We start from the raw sequence: 17,966 nt of genomic DNA on the forward strand, positions 1-17,966 counted from the left end.
TCTTAGCCATTCTGACTGGTGTGAGGTGGAAGCTCAGGGATGTTTTGACTTGCATTTCCCTGATGACTAAGGAGGTTAAAGTTTCTTAAGGTAGTTTTCAGCCTTTCAATATTCCTCAGCTGAGAATTCTTTGTTTAGCTCTGTATTCCTCAGACACTGTCTATGTGCCTTCTGGCTTGTCTGGTTGATTTTCTCAAACAACCAGCTCCTTGTTTTGTTGATAGTTTCTATAGATTTTTCTGTGTCTAATTGGTTTATTTCAGCCCTGAGTTTGGGTGTATATGCTTCTTTTTGTTCTAGAGCTTTTAGGTGTGCTGTCAAGCTGCTAATGTATGCTCTCTCCAGTTTCATTTTGGAGGCACTCAGAGCTACGAGTTTTCCTCTAAGCACTGCTTTCATTGTGTCCCATATATTTGGATATGTTGTGCCTTCACTCATTAAATTCCAAAAAGTCTTTAATTTCTTTATTTCTTCCTTGACCAAGTTTGATTGAATAGAGTGTTATTCAGCTTCCACATGTATGTGTGCTTCCTATTGTTTTTATTGTTATTGAACACAGATCTTAGTCCATGGTAATCTGTAATGATGTATGGGATCATTTCAAACGTTTTGTGTCTACTGAGGCCTGTTTTGTGACCAATTGTATGATCAATTTTGGAAAATGTAACATGAGGGGCTGAGACAAAGGCATATTCTTTTTAGGATGAAATGTTCTATAGATATCTATTAAATCCATTTGGTTCAAACTTATGTTAGTTTTACTGTGTCTCTTTTTAGTTTCAGTTTCCATTGATGAGAGTGGGGTATTGAAGTCACCCACTACTATTGTATGTTGTGCAATATATTCTTTGAGTTTTAGTAAAGTATCTTTTATAATGTGGGTGACCTTGCATATGGAGAATAAAAGTTCAGAACTGAGATTTCATCTAGGTAGGTTTGTTTTTCTTTTTCTTCCTTTTTATTTTTGATAATTTTTTGGTTGGAATTTGATTTTACTCAGAATTTTGCTCTGAGGTACTATCTGTCTTTGTCACTAAAGTGTATTTTCTGTATGCAGCAAAATGCTGGGTACTCTTTACATATCCAATCTTTTAGTGTATATCTTTTTTTTTAAGGAAAACACTTTACAGTCCAGGTCCTTTATTTCTTTTTTATACATTAGGCCATGAATTCGTATGGGATGGGCTCCAGCAGCTCAGGCTCCTTTCCATTACTCCTTACAAAGTGGGCTTCTCTGGGTGGCACAGGCTGGCTCTTCACCTGAACCCAGGTACCCTTCTCTTTGGCTTTCTCTTTATTCTGATCATTCTCCTTCACCCGCTTCAGGAAGCTGTCTCTGCCCTTTGAGTGCTTGATGTGCTCAATCCACACATTGATCCTCTTGGCCAGAATCTTGTCTTTAACTTGCTTTTTTATAATGATGTCCATGGCATGCTGGGTGACATTGTAGACTCTTCTGGTTTTGCCTTGTTAACACTTATGGGGCATTCCTTTTTGAACAGTGCCCATTCCCTTGATGTCTACAATATCAGCCTTCTTGTAGATTCACATGTACGTGGCCAAAGGAACAACTCCATGTTTCCTAAAAGGTCTAGAGAATATATACCAAGTACCTCTCCTCTTTCCTTTAGTGTTCGTCATTTTGGCGAGTTACTGGAAGATGGCTGCCCTGGCAGAAAGCAGTGTATCTTTTTATTGGGGATTGAATCCATTGATGTTAAGAGATATTAAGGAATAGTGATCGTTGCTTCCCCTTACTTTTATTGTTAGAAGTAGAATTACATTTGTGTGACTATCTTCTTTAGGGGGTTTTTGAAAGAAAATTGCATTCTTGTTCCCCCCCCCCCCCCAGGGAGTAGGTTCCCTCCTTGTATTGGCATTTTCCATCTATTATCTTTTGTAGGACTGGATTTGTAAAAAGCTATTGTTTAGATTTGGTTTTCTCATGGAATGTCTTGGTTTCTCCATCTACAGTAACTGAGAGTTTTGCTGGATATTTTAGCCTGGGTTGGCATTTTTGTTCTCTTAGGTTCTGTATGGCATCTGCTCAGGATCTTGTAGCTTTCATAGTCTCTGTTACTTAGTGTGGTGTAATTCTGATAGGTCTGCCTTTATATGTTACTTGACCTTTTTCCCTGTGAGCCTGTGATCTTAGGAGTGAGTGTACTCCTGTGAGAGCAGCCCTCTGCGGATCAGATTTGGGTAAGGAGGGGCTGTGGGACAGCCTTAGCTCTGGAAGCAGATGGAGACTGGATGGATCCTGTCACAGGCTGTGCTCCTGTGCTGTGGTTTAGTGTCCTGTGTGCTCCTGGCAAGTCCCTCTTTTGAGAATTGTTGGAGGAAAAGTGGGGTCTCACCTGTGGGTCCAGGAGCTAGTGCACTGCTGGGAAACTATCTCTCTCCAGGCAGGATCCAGGCACAGAGGGCTGTCATATAGCCACAGGTCTGCATGCAGTTGGAGGCTGGAAAGATCTTGTCCCAGGCTCCTCGGTGGCTCCTGTGCCCTGTTAACTCCTACTTGTTCCTCTTTGTATAGTCACTGGAGTGAATGTGGTGTCCTATCTGTGGGCCTGAGATTGAGAGCACTCCTGGGAGACTAGCTCTCTCCAGGCAAGATTAGGGTATGAGGGCTCTTTGCTCCATGACACAGAAAGAGAAAGGAAGAATCCAACTAGCGTTTTATTATCTTTAAAACAAAATAATCAAATTTCCCACTTTATACTATGAGAATAAAATTCTTTCATTAAAATGTTAATATTTTATTTATTTGAAATGACTAAAAATCAATAGATGCTTGGATAGTCCAGCACTAGGACTAGTATCAATGTTTCTATAGCTGTAAATTTAATAATGAAAATCATTTGAATTTCTGATAGGCTTTTTTATTCTGGTGTTGACAGCAAACTTTGTATTGACTTGAGACAATCATGTGAGTTTTAACATACATAATTAACTAACAGATTTAGAACAAATACCACATTATAGCTACTATAACATTCAGTCATTGGAATCATGTAAATGTAAAGGTCTTTGCTGCCAAATTGTTAACATAATCTCAAAAAAGTCTTATTTGACTGTGAGTAAGAGGGTCAAAAATTAATTTACTTTACAGATACTTCCTGCTTATCTAGTTTCATTATATTTTCTCTCTGTCTCAAAGAAAATCACATGCTTTGTGAAGTATTAATTAACAAAAAGCAAGAGCTAGAGAGAAAAATATCAAATCTTTGTTGTAGTAGTTATTGTTTTTGTTTGGTCAACTCATTTGTGTATTCCTCTAGTTATATTTAATATATTTGAAACAAATCATCTCTAAATAACCTTATAAGATGCTAATGATGACTGTCTTATTTCCTTTTCCCCAAATATGCCCCAGAATAAAGTACTTATATTTTCATCAATATTGTAGATCCTATGCTTCAAGATATCCGTATTTAAAATGCCATGGCTCAGACCATTATTGCATCGCTACAAAACAGGACATTATTTTTAATGACCCAAATTACTCAATTTTTCACAAATGGAGCATCAGGACCTCATTAACCTTTTATTAAAGAAAATAATCATTTCCCTTCATTTAAAGAGTGGGGCTATTAAGTTACACCTTCTTAATTGGATTTGATATATCAGACAGTGGGAAAAGAAAAAGGCAAAATATGATTAATGCTCTTCTCACTCCTGTAATGGAAAAAATCCTTTATGTTTTCTCTGATTCCACAGAATAGAGTTTGTTATTATTTTTACGCAATTACTTTGACTATTACATGGATGAATATTATGAAATAAACAATTCCTTAGGTGGAAGGAAAAATACTGCTGTTTAATTTCTCATCATCAAAAATGCAGAAAATATATCCCACTGTTAGTTTATCATAAGTTAATACATTTTAAAAAGAACATTGGTGATAGTGCTCACCAAGAACTCCTACCATCAATAACAGATAAGGTTCCTTATCCTCCTAAATAGTCTGGATGAGATTTGACTGCCCTGGCCTTTCTATAGGGAAAACATTATTATATTTGTTTTATCAGGTTATTTGTCACTTGTATTTTACTTTAAACATTCTAGTCTATGAACATGTATGAACTGAAAGTAGTTTCACATTGTTTCTAAAGTATGTTGATAAATTCCTGCCAGGATATTTCTTTAAAGGTAAATCTATTTCATATACTTTTGTCAATTTATATTTATTTAAAATTCTAGTAATAAGTTGACATTTATGATCAGAGAAATAATATCGTTTATTTTTGTTCAAATTTATTGAACAATGTTTCTTTATGGTTTGGTGTCTTTTGGTCTAAATAAAACATTCATGGGTAGAATTATTTTTATCTGTCTTCAAATGTTCAGCACATTTGTACTTTTGTGATTTTTTTGATTAAGTCATAAAATATTTTCTATATTGTAGTATGTCTGAAATATTTGATAGTAAGAGTAATATAATTTGAGAAATATCCAAGTGGACAGATACTAGAAGATGATAGATTGAGAATATTAAAAATATTTAGGGATTGCAGTGAGACTGAGGGGAAGGAATACGCTAATATTTTGTGTTCTCCTGATTCTCAACAGAATGTTCCATTACTTTTTCTAAATATATGTTGTAAAACTGATTTTATTAAGGCATATTCACCCGTGTACCCATCCCAATTCTAATTACTATGATCAGGATTTTGCCGTGCTCTGATTGACAAAGTTATATCATGATGGAAAAATTGTGTATACTCAGGGAGGACATACTTGACTTTCCATGACAATTTGGGGTTTTAAAAGTTTAAAGAAGTGTATTTCAGTTACACAATATGCACTCTGAAACAGTTTTCACAAAGAGAACATATTTTACCCAAAAAGCAAACAAATGGGCAAATGTAGCCTCTAACATCACTACATTCATTAAAATACACATCAAACACAATATGGTAGTGAGGTCATTTGCCAATTCATTCAATGCTGCCTTTGCAAACATGCTGTATTATTTAGCATGGCTAAGGCAACTTAAGGAAGAAATTTTGTGTTTTTATTTTACTTATTCATATGTTTTTACACTCCAGATTTTATCCCCCACCCCATAAACCCTCTGACTGTTCCCCATCCAATACCTCCTCCTCACTTCCTCTGTCTCCACTAGGATGTCCTCACCCCCTTACCCCCACCTCTCCAGACCTCTAAGCTCCCTAGGGCCTACAGTCTCTTGAGGGTTAAGTGCATCTTCTCTGACTGAACTCAGAACTGGTATTTCCTCTGCTGTATATGAGTTAGGGGCTTCATATAGTTGGTGTATGCTTCCTGGTTGGTGAATCAGTGCCTGAGAAATCTCATGGGGGCCAGGTTAATTGAGACTACTGGTCCTCCTACAGGGTTGCCCTCCTCAGCTTTTTCCAGTTTTTCCATTATTCATCCTCAGGGGTTAGCAGCTTCTGTCCATTGACTGGGTACAAATATCTGTATCTGACTCTTTCCATGCTTGTTGGATCTATCAGAGGGCAGTCATGACAGTTCCTGTTTTATGAGTACTCCATAGCCTAGATAATAGTGTCAGGCCTTAGCACCTCTCCTTGATCTGGATCCCATTTTGGGCCTGTCACTAGACCTCCTTTTCCTCAGGCTCTTCTCAATTTTTGTCCCTGCAGTTATTTCAGACAGGAACAATTCTAGGTCTGGGATTTGACAGTGGGATGGAAACCCCATCCCTCCTCTTGATGCCGTGTCTTTGAATGCAGAGTATTTCATCCAAGATCCCTACTTTAAATCCTGAGAATCTCTCACCTCTCAGGTCTCTGGTACTTTCTGGAAGGTCTCCCCACCTCCTACCTCCCGATGTTGCCTATTTCTATTCATTCTGCTGGCCATCAGGGCTTCAGTCATCCTCCTCCCCATAAAACCTGATAATGTTCCCTCTTTGCACCTCTGTTCCCCTTTTCCATTCAGGTCCCACCCTTCCTCTCCCCTTGTGATTGCTTTCTTCTCCCTCCCACGTGGGATTGAGGCATCTTCACTTGGGCCCTTCAGCTTGTTGACCTATTTTGAGTTCTGAGGACTGTCTGTATCTTAGGTATTCTATATACTTTTGGCTAATATCCACTTATTAGTGAGTAAATACCATTGATGTCTTCTGGGGTCTGAGATACCTCACTCAGGATGACATTTTCTAGTACTTTCTATTCACTTGCCAAATTCAGGATGTCCTTGTTCTTAATAGCTGAGTTGTCTTCCATTGTGTAAATGAACCACTTTTCTGTATCCATTCTTCTGTCATGGTAAATCTGGGTTGTTTACTGCTTCTGGCTATCACAAAGAAGGCCATTGTGAATATAGTGGAAGATGTTCCCCTGTGGCCTCATTGGGCACCTTATGCCCAAGAGTTGTATAGCTGGATCTTCAGATAGATCTATTTCCAATTTTCTGAGAAGACTCCTGACTGATTTCCAGAGTAGTCATAACAGTTTGCAATCCCACCAGCAATGGAGGAGTGTTTATCTTTCTCCACACCTTTTACAACATGTGCTGTCAATTGAGGTTTTGATCTTAGCAATTCTGGTGTAAAGCAGAATTTCAGGGTTGTTTTGATTTGCATTTCTCTGATCCCTAAGGACTTTTTAATGCTTCTTCAGGTGCTTCTCTGCTAATTGAAAGTCCTCTGTTGTGAATTCTCTGTTTAGTTCTATAACTCATTTTTTTTCATTGGATTGTTTGGTTTTCTGGTGGTTAGCTTCTTGGGTTCTTTATATATTTTGGATATTAGTCCTCTATCTGATGATTAGTGAAGATTTTTTCCAAATTTGTAGGCTGCCAATTTGTCCTGTTGACCATGTCCTTTGCCTTATAGAACCTTGCCACTTTCATGAGACACCATTTATCTATTCTTGATCTTAAAAGGTAAGCAATTAGAGTTCTGTTTAGGAAATTTCCCCCTGCACCAATTAGTTCAAGACTCTTTCCCACTTTCTCTTCTATTGGATTCAGCGTATCTGGTTTTATGTTGAGGCCCTTGATCTACTTGTACTTGAGCTTTGTTCAAGGTGGCAAATATAGGTCTATTTTCATTTCTCTATATACAGGCAGATTGTTAGACAAGCACCATTTTTTAAAGACACTTTCTTTTTTTCACTGTATATTTTGAATTCTTTATCAAAGATGAAGTGTGCTTAAGTGTGTGATTTTATTTCTGGGTCTTCAATTCTATTCCATTGAACAGTGTGTCTGTCTCTGTAGCAATACCATGCCGTTGTTATCACTGCTGCTCTATAGTATAGCTTGAGATCAGGGATGGTGATTCTCCCAGCAGTTGTTTTATTGTTAAGAAGTTTTCAGTATTCTGGTTTTTTTTGTTTGTTTGTTTGTTTGTTTTGTTTTTTGCTTTTGGTTTTCCAGATGAATTTGAGAATTGTTATTTCCAAGGCTTTGAAGAATTGTGTTGGGATTTTGATGGAGATTGCATTGAATCTATAGATTGCTCTTCATAGGATAGCCATATTTTACTAAGTTAATTCTGCCAATTCATGAACATAGGACATCTCTCCGTTTCCTGAGATCTTGGATTTCTTTCTTGAGAGACTGTAGGTTCTTGTTATACAGATCTTTTACTTGTTTGCTTAGAGTTTTCTGGCTTGGATATCTGACATCCCATTGATTGCCACAGTTGATTTAGCTGATCTTGCTGGTCGGCAGGTGTCCCCTTCCTCCTTCACTGCTTCATGTGCATTCCTCCTGATGCTGCGCACTCCGTTGAAGATGATGAACCTTCCCTGAAGGGAGAAGGTCCAGTCTTTGGGCAAAGATATTCGAGTAGTTGTGTTCCCCAGATAGAACCTCCAAACAAACTTTCAAGGAAGAAAATTTTAGTTTGGTTTCTGGTTCCAGATGGTGGGCATGCTGGCATGACAGCAAACAGCAGGCAGGTGAACAGGAGAAGGAAGCTCACATATTGCATCTTCAACCATGGCCGAAAGCAGAGGAAATAAACTGGAAAATGGCTATGTTTATAAAATCTAAATGTCATCTTACTAGTGACCAACTTCTTCCAGCAAGGTTCTCCAAAAGGCTCCTATACCAATTGCCAAATATTCAAATCAACATATATTTTTTTTTCATTCAAACTACAACATGCCAGATTCTGTCTCTCAAAATACTCATGAGCATATAACAATGCAAAATAAAATCCCTATGTTTTTAAAGTTTCAACTTTCTTAAAGCAAATATCCTACCTCCTGGGGTTGCCTGCTTCTACTCTTTCTCCACGTCAACAGGGCTTCAGTCCTATTACTTCTACAATACCTGATCATGCCCACCTTTACCTCTCCCTGTCCCCTCTCCTACCCAGGTCCCTCCCTCCCTCTGTTCTGCCACCCCCTTGAATGCTTTCTTCTCCTTCCCAAATTGGATTGAGACATACTCACTTGGGCCCTATTGAATTTTAACCTTATTTAGTTCTGTAGATGTATCCTGGGTATTCTGTATTTTTTGGCTAATATCTACTTATTAATGAGTACATACCATGCGTGCCTTTTTGTGTCTGAGGTACTTCACTCAGGATGGTATTTTCTAGTGCCCTCTTTTGTCTGTATAACTCATGGTATTCTAGATTTTAAGAGCTGACAATTTTACACTCTTATATTTTTAAGAATTCCCTTTAATAGCTCTTATTATAGAATATTTCTTTTGAGGGAATGGTGGAAGTAAATGTGGTGAAGAGAGCTTGTCACAATAGTATTCTATATCTCTCATTCTCAACTGTTAGTATGCATTCATCAATACCACCATAAAAGAAGTTTCCATGCCTCTTATAGTCAAGAGCAGAATGGTTCATGAACTTCCACATGTTTTCTGGATACAATACAGGCAATGGAAACCAACATAATCCTTGATAGCAGCATGAACAACAGACAGTTGTCTTCTATTTTCTTTATTTATATATATATATTTTTTTTATTAACTTGAGTATTTCTTATATACATTTCAAGTGTTATTCCCTTTCCCGGTATCCGGGCAAACATCACCCTCCCCCCTCCCCTTCCTTATGGGTGTTCCCCTCCCAACCCTCCCCCCATTACCGCCCTCCCCCCACCAGTCTAGTTCACTGGGGGTTCAGTCTTAGCAGGACCCAGGGCTTCCCCTTCCACTGGTGCTCTTACTAGGATATGCATTGCTACCTATGAGGTCAGAGTCCAGGGTCAGTCCATGTATAGTCTTTGGGTAGGGGCTTAGTCCCTGGAAGCTCTGGTTGCTTGGCATTGTTGTACATATAGAGTCTCGAGCCCCTTCAAGCTCTTCCAGTTCTTTCTCTGATTCCTTCAACGGGGGTCCTATTCTCAGTTCAGTGGTTTGCTGCTGGCATTCGCCTCTGTATTTGCTGTATTCTGGCTGTGTCTCTTAGGAGCGATCTACATCCGGCTCCTGTCGGTCTGCACTTCTTTGCTTCATCCATCTTGTCTAATTGAGTGGCTATATATGTATGGGCCACATGTGGGGCAGACTCTGAATGGGTGTTCCTTCAGTCTCTGTTTTAATCTTTGCCTCTCTATTCCCTGCCAAGGGTATTCTTGTTCCCCTTTTAAAGAAGGAGTGAAGCATTCACATTTTGATCATCCGTCTTGAGTTTCATTTGCTCTAGGCATCTAGGGTAATTCAAGCATTTGGGCTAATAGCCACTTATCAATGAGTGCATACCATGTATGTCTTTCTGTGATTGGGTTAGCTCACTCAGGATGATGTTTTCCAGTTCCAACCATTTGCCTACAAATTTCATAAAGTCGTTGTTTTTGATAGCTGAGTAATATTCCATTGTGTAGATGTACCACATTTTCTGTATCCATTCCTCTGTTGAAGGGCATCTGGGTTCTTTCCAGCTTCTGACTATTATAAATAAGGCTGCAATGAACATAGTGGAGCACGTGTTTTTTTTATATGTTGGGGCATCTTTTGGGTATATGCCCAAGAGAGGTATAGCTGGATCCTCAGGCAGTTCAATGTCCAATTTTCTGAGGACTCTCCAGACTGATTTCCAGAATGGTTCTACCAGTTTGCAATCCCACCAACAATGGAGGAGTGTTCCTCTTCCTCCACATCCTCGCCAGCATCTGTTGTCCCCTGAGTTTTTGATCTTAGCCATTCTCACTGGTGTGAGGTGAAATCTCAGGGTTGTTTTGATTTGCATTTCCCTTATGACTAAAGATGTTGAACATTTCTTTAGGTGTTTCTCAGCCATTCAGCATTCCTCACTGTGAATTCTTTGTTTAGCTCTGAACCCCATTTTTTTTATTAACTTGAGTATTTCTTATATACATTTCGAGTGTTATTCCCTTTCCCGGTTTCCGGGCAAACATCCCCCTCCCCCCTCCCCTTCCTTATGGGTGTTCCCCTCCCAACCCTCCCCCCATTACCACCCTCCCCCCATAGACTAGTTCACTGGGGGTTCAGTCTTAGCAGGACCCAGGGCTTCCCCTTCCACTGGTGCTCTTACTAGGATATTCATTGCTACCTATGGGGTCAGAGTCCAGGGTCAGTCCATGTATAGTCTTTTGGTAGTGGCTTAGTCCCTGGAAGCTCTGGTTGCTTGGCATTGTTGTACTTTTTGGGTCTCGAGCCCCTTCAAGCTCTTCCAGTTCTTTCTCTGATTCCTTCAAAAGGGGACCTATTCTCAGTTCAGTGGTTTGCTGCTGGCATTCGACTCTGTATTTGCTGTATTCTGGCTGTGTCTCTCAGGAGCGATTTACATCTGGCTCCTGTCGGTCTGCATTTCTTTGCTTCATCCATCTTGTCTAATTGGGTGGCTGTATATGTATGGGCCACATGTGGGGCAGGCTCAGAATGGGTGTTCCTTCAGTCTCTGTTTTAATCTTTGCCTCTCCCTTCCCTGCCAAGGGTATTCTTTTTCCTCATTTAAAGAAGGAGTGAAGCATTCACATTTTGATCATCCGTCTTGAGTTTCGTTTGTTCTAGGGATCTAGGGTAATTCAAGCATTTGGGCTAATAGCCACTTATCAATGAGTGCATACCATGTATGTCTTTCTGTGATTGGGTTAGCTCACTCAGGATGATATTTTCCAGTTCCAACCATTTGCCTACGAATTTCATAAACTCGTTGTTTTTGATAGCTGAGTAATATTCCATTGTGTAGATGTACCACATTTTCTGTATCCATTCCTCTGTTGAAGGGCATCTGGGTTCTTTCCATTTTCTGGCTATTATAAATAAGGCTGCGATGAACATAGTGGAGCACGTGTCTCTTTTATATGTTGAGGCATCTTTTGGGTATATGCCCAAGAGAGGTATAGCTGGAACCTCAGGCAGTTCAATGTCCAATTTTCTGAGGAACCTCCAGACTGATTTCCAGAATGGTTTAACCAGTCTGCAATCCCACCAACAATGGAGGAGTGTTCCTCTTTCTCCTCATCCTCGCCAGCATCTGCTGTCACCTGAGTTTTTTATCTTAGCCAATCACACTGGTATGAGGTGAAATCTCAGGGTTGTTTTGATTTGCATTTCCCTTATGACTAAAGATGTTGAACATTTCTTCAGGTGTTTCTCAGCCATTCGGCATTCCTCAGCTGTGAATTCTTTGTTTAGCTCTGAACCCCTTTTTTTAATAGGGTTGTTTGTTTCCCTGCGTTCTAACTTCTTGAGTTCTTTGTATATTTTGGATATAAGGCCTCTATCTGTTGTAGGATTGGTAAAGATCTTTTCCCAATTCCGATCTGTATCCCCTTGACCTCCTTTTGTTGTCTGATTGCTCTGGCTAGAACTTCAAGAACTATATTGAATAAGTAGGGAGAGAGTGGGCAGCCTTGTCTAGTCCCTGATTTTAGTGGGATTGCTTCGTGTTTCTCTCCATTTAGTTTAATGTTAGCAAGTGGTTTGCTGTATATGGCTTTTACTATGTTCAGGTATGGGCCTTGAATTCCTATTCTCTCCAGGACTTTTATCATGAAGGGGTGTTGAATTTTGTCAAATGCTTTCTCAGCGTCTAATGAAATGATCATGTGGTTTTGTTCTTTCAGTTTGTTTATATAATGGATCACGTTGATGGTTTTCCGTATATTAAACCATCCCTGCATGCCTGGGATGAAGCCTACTTGGTCATGGTGGATGATTGTTTTGATATGCTCTTGGATTCGGTTTGCCAGAATTGTGTTGAGTATTTTTGCATCGATATTCATAAGGGAAATTGGTCTGAAGTTCTCTTTCTTTGTTGTGTCTTTGTGTGGTGTAGGTATAAGAATAATTGTGGCTTCGTAGAAGGTATTCGGTAGTGATCCATCTGTTTCAATTTTGTGGAATAGTTTGGATAATATTGGTATGAGGTCTTCTATGAAGGTTTGGTAGAATTCTGCACTAAACCCGTCTGGACCTGGGCTCTTTTTGGTTGGGAGACCTTTAATGACTGCTTCTATTTCCTAAGGAGTTATGGGGTTGTTTAACTGGTTTATCTGTTCCTGATTTAACTTCGGTACCTGGTATTTGTCTAGGAAATTATCCATTTCCTGAAGATTTTCAAGTTTTGTTGAATATAGGTTTTTATAGTAAGATCTGATGATTTTTTGAATTTCCTCTGAATCTGTTGTTATGTCTCACTTTTCATTTCTGATTTTGTTAATTTGGGCGCACTCTCTGTGTCCTCTCGTTAGTCTGGCTAAGGGTTTATCTATCTTGTTGATTTTCTCAAAGAACCAAATTTTGGTTCTGTTGATTCTTTCTATGGTCCTTTTTGTTTCTACTTGGTAGATTTCCGCTCTGAGTTTGATTATTTCCTGCCTTCTACTCCTCTTGGGTGTATGTGCTTCTTTTTGTTCTAGAGCTTTTAGGTGTGCTGTCAAGCTGCTGACATATGCTCTTTCCTGTTTCTTTCTGCAGGCACTCAGCACTATGAGTTTTCCTCTTAGCACAGCTTTCATTGTGTCCCATAAGTTTGGGTATGTTGTCCATTCATTTTCATTCAATTCTAAAATTTTTTAATTTCTTTCTTTATTTCTTCCTTGACCAGGTTATCATTGAGTAGAGCATTGTTCAATTTCCAAGTATATGTGGGCATTCTTCCTTGATTGTTATTGAAGACCAGTTTTAGGCCGAGGTGGTCCGATAGCACGCATGGGATTGTTTCTATCTTTCTGTACCTGTTGAGGCCCGTTTTTTGACCAATTATTTGGTGAATTTTGGAGAAAGAACCATGAGGAGCTGAGAAGAAGTTATATCCTTTTGCTTTAGGATAGAATGTTCTATAAATATCTGTTAAGTCCATTTGGCTCATGACTTCTCTTAGTCTGTCTACATCTCTGTTCAATTTCTGTTTCCATGATCTGTCCATTGATGAGAGTGGGGTGTTGAAATCTCCCACTATTATTGTGTGAGGTGCAATGTGTGTTTTGAGCTTTAGTAAGGTTTCTTTTATGTATGTAGGTGCCCTTGTATTTGGGGCATAGATATTTAGGATTGAGAATTCATCTTGGTGGATTTTTCCTTTCATGAATATGAAGTGTCCTTCCTTAACTTTTTTGATGACTTTTAATTGAAAATTGATTTTATTTGATATTAGAATGGCTACTCCAGCTTGCTTCTTCTGACCGTTTGCTTGGAAAATTGTTTTCCAGCCTTTCACTCAGAGGTAATGTCTGTCTTTGTCTCTGAGGTGTGTTTCCTGTAGGCAGCAGAATGCAGGGTCCTCGTTGCGTATCCAGTTTGTTAATCTATGTCTTTTTATTGGGGAGTTGAGGCCATTGATGTTCAGAGATATTAAGGAATAGTGATTATTGCTTCCCGTTATATTCATATTTGGATGTGAGGTTATGTTTGTGTGCTTTCATTCTCTTTGTTTTGTTGCCAAGATGATTAGTTTCTTGCTTCTTCTAGGTTATAGCTTGCCTCCTTATGTTGGGCTTTACCATTTATTATCCTTTGTAGTGCTGGATTTGTAGAAAGATTTTGTGTAAATTTGGTTTTGTCATGGAATATCTTGGTTTCTCCATCTATGTTAATTGAGAGTTTTGCAGGATACAGTAACCTGGGCTGGCATTGTGTTCTCTTAGGGTCTGTATGACATCAGTCCAGGATCTTCTGGCCTTCATAGTTTCTGGCGACAAGTCTGGTGTGATTCTGATAGGTCTGCCTTCATATGTTACTTGACCTTTTTCCCTTACTGCTTTTAATATTCTTTCTTTATTTTGTGCGTTTGGTGTTTTGACTATTATGTGACGGGAGGTGTTTCTTTTCTGGTCCAATCTATTTGGAGTTCTGTAAGCTTCTTGTATGCCTATGGGTATCTCTTTTTGTAGATTAGGGAAGTTTTCTTCTATGATTTTGTTGAAGATATTTACTGGTCCTTTGAGCTGGGAGTCTTCACTCTCTTCTATACCTATTATCCTTAGATTTGATCTTCTCATTGAGTCCTGGATTTCCTGTATGTTTTGGACCAGTAGCTTTTTCCGCTTTACATTATCTTTGACAGTTGAGTCAATGATTTCTATGGAATCTTCTGCTCCTGAGATTCTCTCTTCCATCTCTTGTATTCTATTGGTGAGGCTTGTATCTACAGCTCCTTGTCTCTTCTTTTGGTTTTCTATATCCAGGGTTGTTTCCATGTGTTCTTTCTTGATTGCTTCTATTTCCATTTTTAATTCCTTCAACTGTTTGATTGTGTTTTCCTGGAATTCTTTCAGGGATTTTTGCGATTCCTCTCTGTAGGCTTCTACTTGTTTATTAATGTTTTCCTGTGTTTCCCTAAGTGTGTTCATGTCTTTCTTGAAGTCCTCCAGCATCATGATCAAATATGATTTTGAAACTAGATCTTGCTTTTCTGGTGTGTTTGGATATTCCATGTTTGTTTTGGTGGGAGAATTGGGCTCCGATGATGGCATGTAGTCTTGGTTTCTGTTGCTTGGGTTCCTGCGCTTGCCTCTCGCCATCAGATTATCTCTAGTGTTACTTTGTTCTGCTATTTCTGACAGTGGCTAGACTGTCCTATAAGCCTGTGTGTCAGGAGTGCTGTAGACCTGTTTTCCTCTCTTTCAGTCAGTTATGGGGACAGAGTGTTCTGCTTTCGGGCGTGTAGTTTTTCCTCTCTACAGGTCTTCAGCTGTTTCTGTGGGCCTGTGTCTTGAGTTCACCAGGCAGCTTTCTTGCAGCAGAAAATTTGGTCTTACCTGTGGTCCCGAGGCTCAGGTTCGCTCGTGGGGTGCTGCCCAGGGGCTCTCTGCAGCGGCAGCAACCAGGAAGACCTGTGCTGCCCCTTCCGGGAGCTTCAGCGCACCAGGGTTCCAGATGGTCTTTGGCTTTTTCCTCTGGCGTCCGAGATGTGCGTGCAGGGAGCAGTCTCTTCTGGTTTCCCAGGCTTGTCTGCCTCTCTGAAGGTTTAGCTCTCCCTCCCACGGGATTTGGGTGCAGAGAACTGTTTATCCAGTCTGTTTCTTTCAGGTTCTGGCGGTGTCTCAGGCAGGTGTCCTGCCGCTCTTGGGCCCTCCCCCACGGGAGCCCAGAGGCCTTATACAGTTTCCTCTTGGGCCAGGGATGTGGGCAGGGGTGAGCAGTGTTGGTGGTCTCTTCCGCTCTGCAGCCTCAGGAGTGCCCACCTGACCAGGCGGTTGGGTCTCTCTCTCACAGGGTCTGGGAGCAGAGAGCTGCTGCGGGCCGGGATCCGAGGGTGTGGGACTTCCGGTAAACTCAGAACGTGCCCGGTCCTAGAGGAATTCTGCTTCCATGTGTCCCAAGCTCACCAGGCAGCTTTCTTGCAGCAAAAAAGTTGGTCTTACCTGTGGTCCCGAGGCTCAAGTTCGCTCGTGGGGTGCTGCCCACGGGCTCTCTGCAGCGGCAGCAACCAGGAAGACCTTTGCCGCCCCTTCCGGGAGCTTCAGTGCACCAGGGTTCCAGATGGTCTTTGGCTTTTTCCTCTGGCATCCGAGATGTGTGTGCAGAGAGCAGTCTCTTCTGGTTTCCCAGGCTTGTCTGCCTCTCTGAAGGTTTAGCTCTCCCTCCCATGGGATTTGGGTGCAGAGAACTGTTTATCCGGTCTGTTTATTCAGGGTCCGGTGGTGTCTCTGGCAGGGGTCCTGCTGCTCCTGGGCCCTCCCCCACGGGAGCCCAGAGGCCTTATACAGTTTCCTCTTGGGCCCTCTCTTCTATTTTCTTAAATTGAGTAAAATGAATTTTAAACAATGTATCACATCCCTGTCATGTTAAGCGTCTGAAGAAATTATTGCAGTGTCCTAGTTAAAGCTCGCTAACAATCTTTTTCCTTTCATGTTTTAGAAGTAAAAATATAACCATGCTGAGTAAAAGTTTTGGGGATTTTAAATATCAATGTATACCATAACCTACCTTCTTGCAAAATGAAGGTGATTGTAGTTTGCTAAAAATATAGAACAAAGAGATAACTCTAAGAAGGATTCTTTTTTAGAATGATTTTCTTTTTGTAATGGAAGAAACTAAGCTTTCGTTCCTCAGAAATGAGAAATCCTCATTAAAATTTTGAGCTTGATAATTCATAAACATATCCTCTATAATAAAGGCATATACACAATTTAAAGTTCAGGATTTATACTGGGTAGTACTATGCAATTATATAGTCATATAGTGGGAAATTGAATCATTTAATAACAAATAAATGAATATGTGGTAGAAAATCACCCAAACTGTGACTTAATAGAAATGAAGAGGATATATACATTTTATTATCTCTCTAAAACTAGTTTGGTGGTAGATGGACTTAGTTCATTACACAAATTTTACTTGCTATATCACTTAAAATTGACAAAATTTAATGAAGTATGACATTTTGCCAAGAAATTCTTAATTTTGTTACTATGAATTATTATATATTCTTCTGCCATGATAATCTAAAAATATTAGTACCTAACCAAGACATTAACAATGGCAGTAACAATAGGCCTGCTAACACAGAATGGGAGTATTCCACAGGGACCCATTCTAAAACAAAGTTGTAAAGGTAACAAATGATTGATAGGAAAGGAATAATTTTTATTTCCCAAGTATAAGCCCCCTTAGTTGGCAATCTATTAAAAATTGCTCAGTCCAGAAATCATATGTTCAAGCAAGAGTAGACAGAAATTTTTAGTCTTGTCATCAGATTGAAAGGATGTGCCACAGAGACAAGGGAGAACATGGAGGTATGAAATTAAAGAAGAAGTCAATAGAAATATTCTAATAAAATAAAAATAAATAAGTAATTTTTAAAACATAAAAATATTTTCATGCATAGCAAACATTATATTTGATAATGTTCTAATGTTTAAAAAAATGCCAGAGATTGGTAGGTCTTTGGAAGAATTTCTTTTGACTTTGTTATATCCAAAGAGAACCTTTTATCTAATTTTAAAATGCAATTTTGTGAAGCCAGGGAAATGTACTTTGCATTCTATTGGATAAAGTAATTACTTTTCAAGCTTAATTCATGCACCTACATTTACCTACCCCAGAGAATGCTGTACGGAAGAAATTTTGTAAAGAGATGGCCATTTCACAAATTGAATCCCAACTGTTCTGTGCAATAAAAACTATCCTCTCACAGTCACAAAATAAACACAAGATAGGTTTGATGAAATAACCACTGTTTTTACATATATCTACAGCCTTTAACACAGTGAAATATATCAAAGTCTTTTACTTGGCCTGTGTTCATTGACAAGGCCATACATATCATATTATATAAATATAGACATCTACATTAAAATATAAAGTGATAGGTTATTAACTATAGTCATTATTTACTATTTTATTTTGTATAATTATTAATTTATCATTTTATTCATTTACATTTCAAATTATACCTCCCTTTCAGTTTACCCCTCCAAAAATCCCCCATCCCATTCCCCCAACCTTTCTCCCTTTTGCTTCTATGAGGGTATTCGTCCACCTATTCATCTACTCCTGCCTCACTGCTCTAGCATCCCCCTATGTGGGAACATCAAGCCTCCATAGGTACAAGTGCCTCCTCTTCCATTGATGTCAGATAAGGCTATCC

At 39.4% G+C, this 17,966-nt stretch overlaps 2 pseudogenes; both read right to left on the minus strand.

Annotated features, from left to right (window-relative positions):
- Positions 1–1,158: 1,158 nt before the first annotated feature.
- Positions 1,159–1,641, minus strand: LOC134484087 (large ribosomal subunit protein eL21-like; annotated as a pseudogene).
- Positions 1,642–7,593: 5,952 nt separating this feature from the next.
- Slc3a2-ps1 (solute carrier family 3 member 2, pseudogene 1) overlaps positions 7,594–17,966 on the minus strand; it is a 170,755-nt pseudogene continuing 160,382 nt past the window's right edge.

The sequence above is a fragment of the Rattus norvegicus genome, chromosome X (genome assembly GCF_036323735.1).
Source record: "Rattus norvegicus strain BN/NHsdMcwi chromosome X, GRCr8, whole genome shotgun sequence".
In the NCBI taxonomy this organism is placed as follows: domain Eukaryota; kingdom Metazoa; phylum Chordata; class Mammalia; order Rodentia; family Muridae; genus Rattus; species Rattus norvegicus.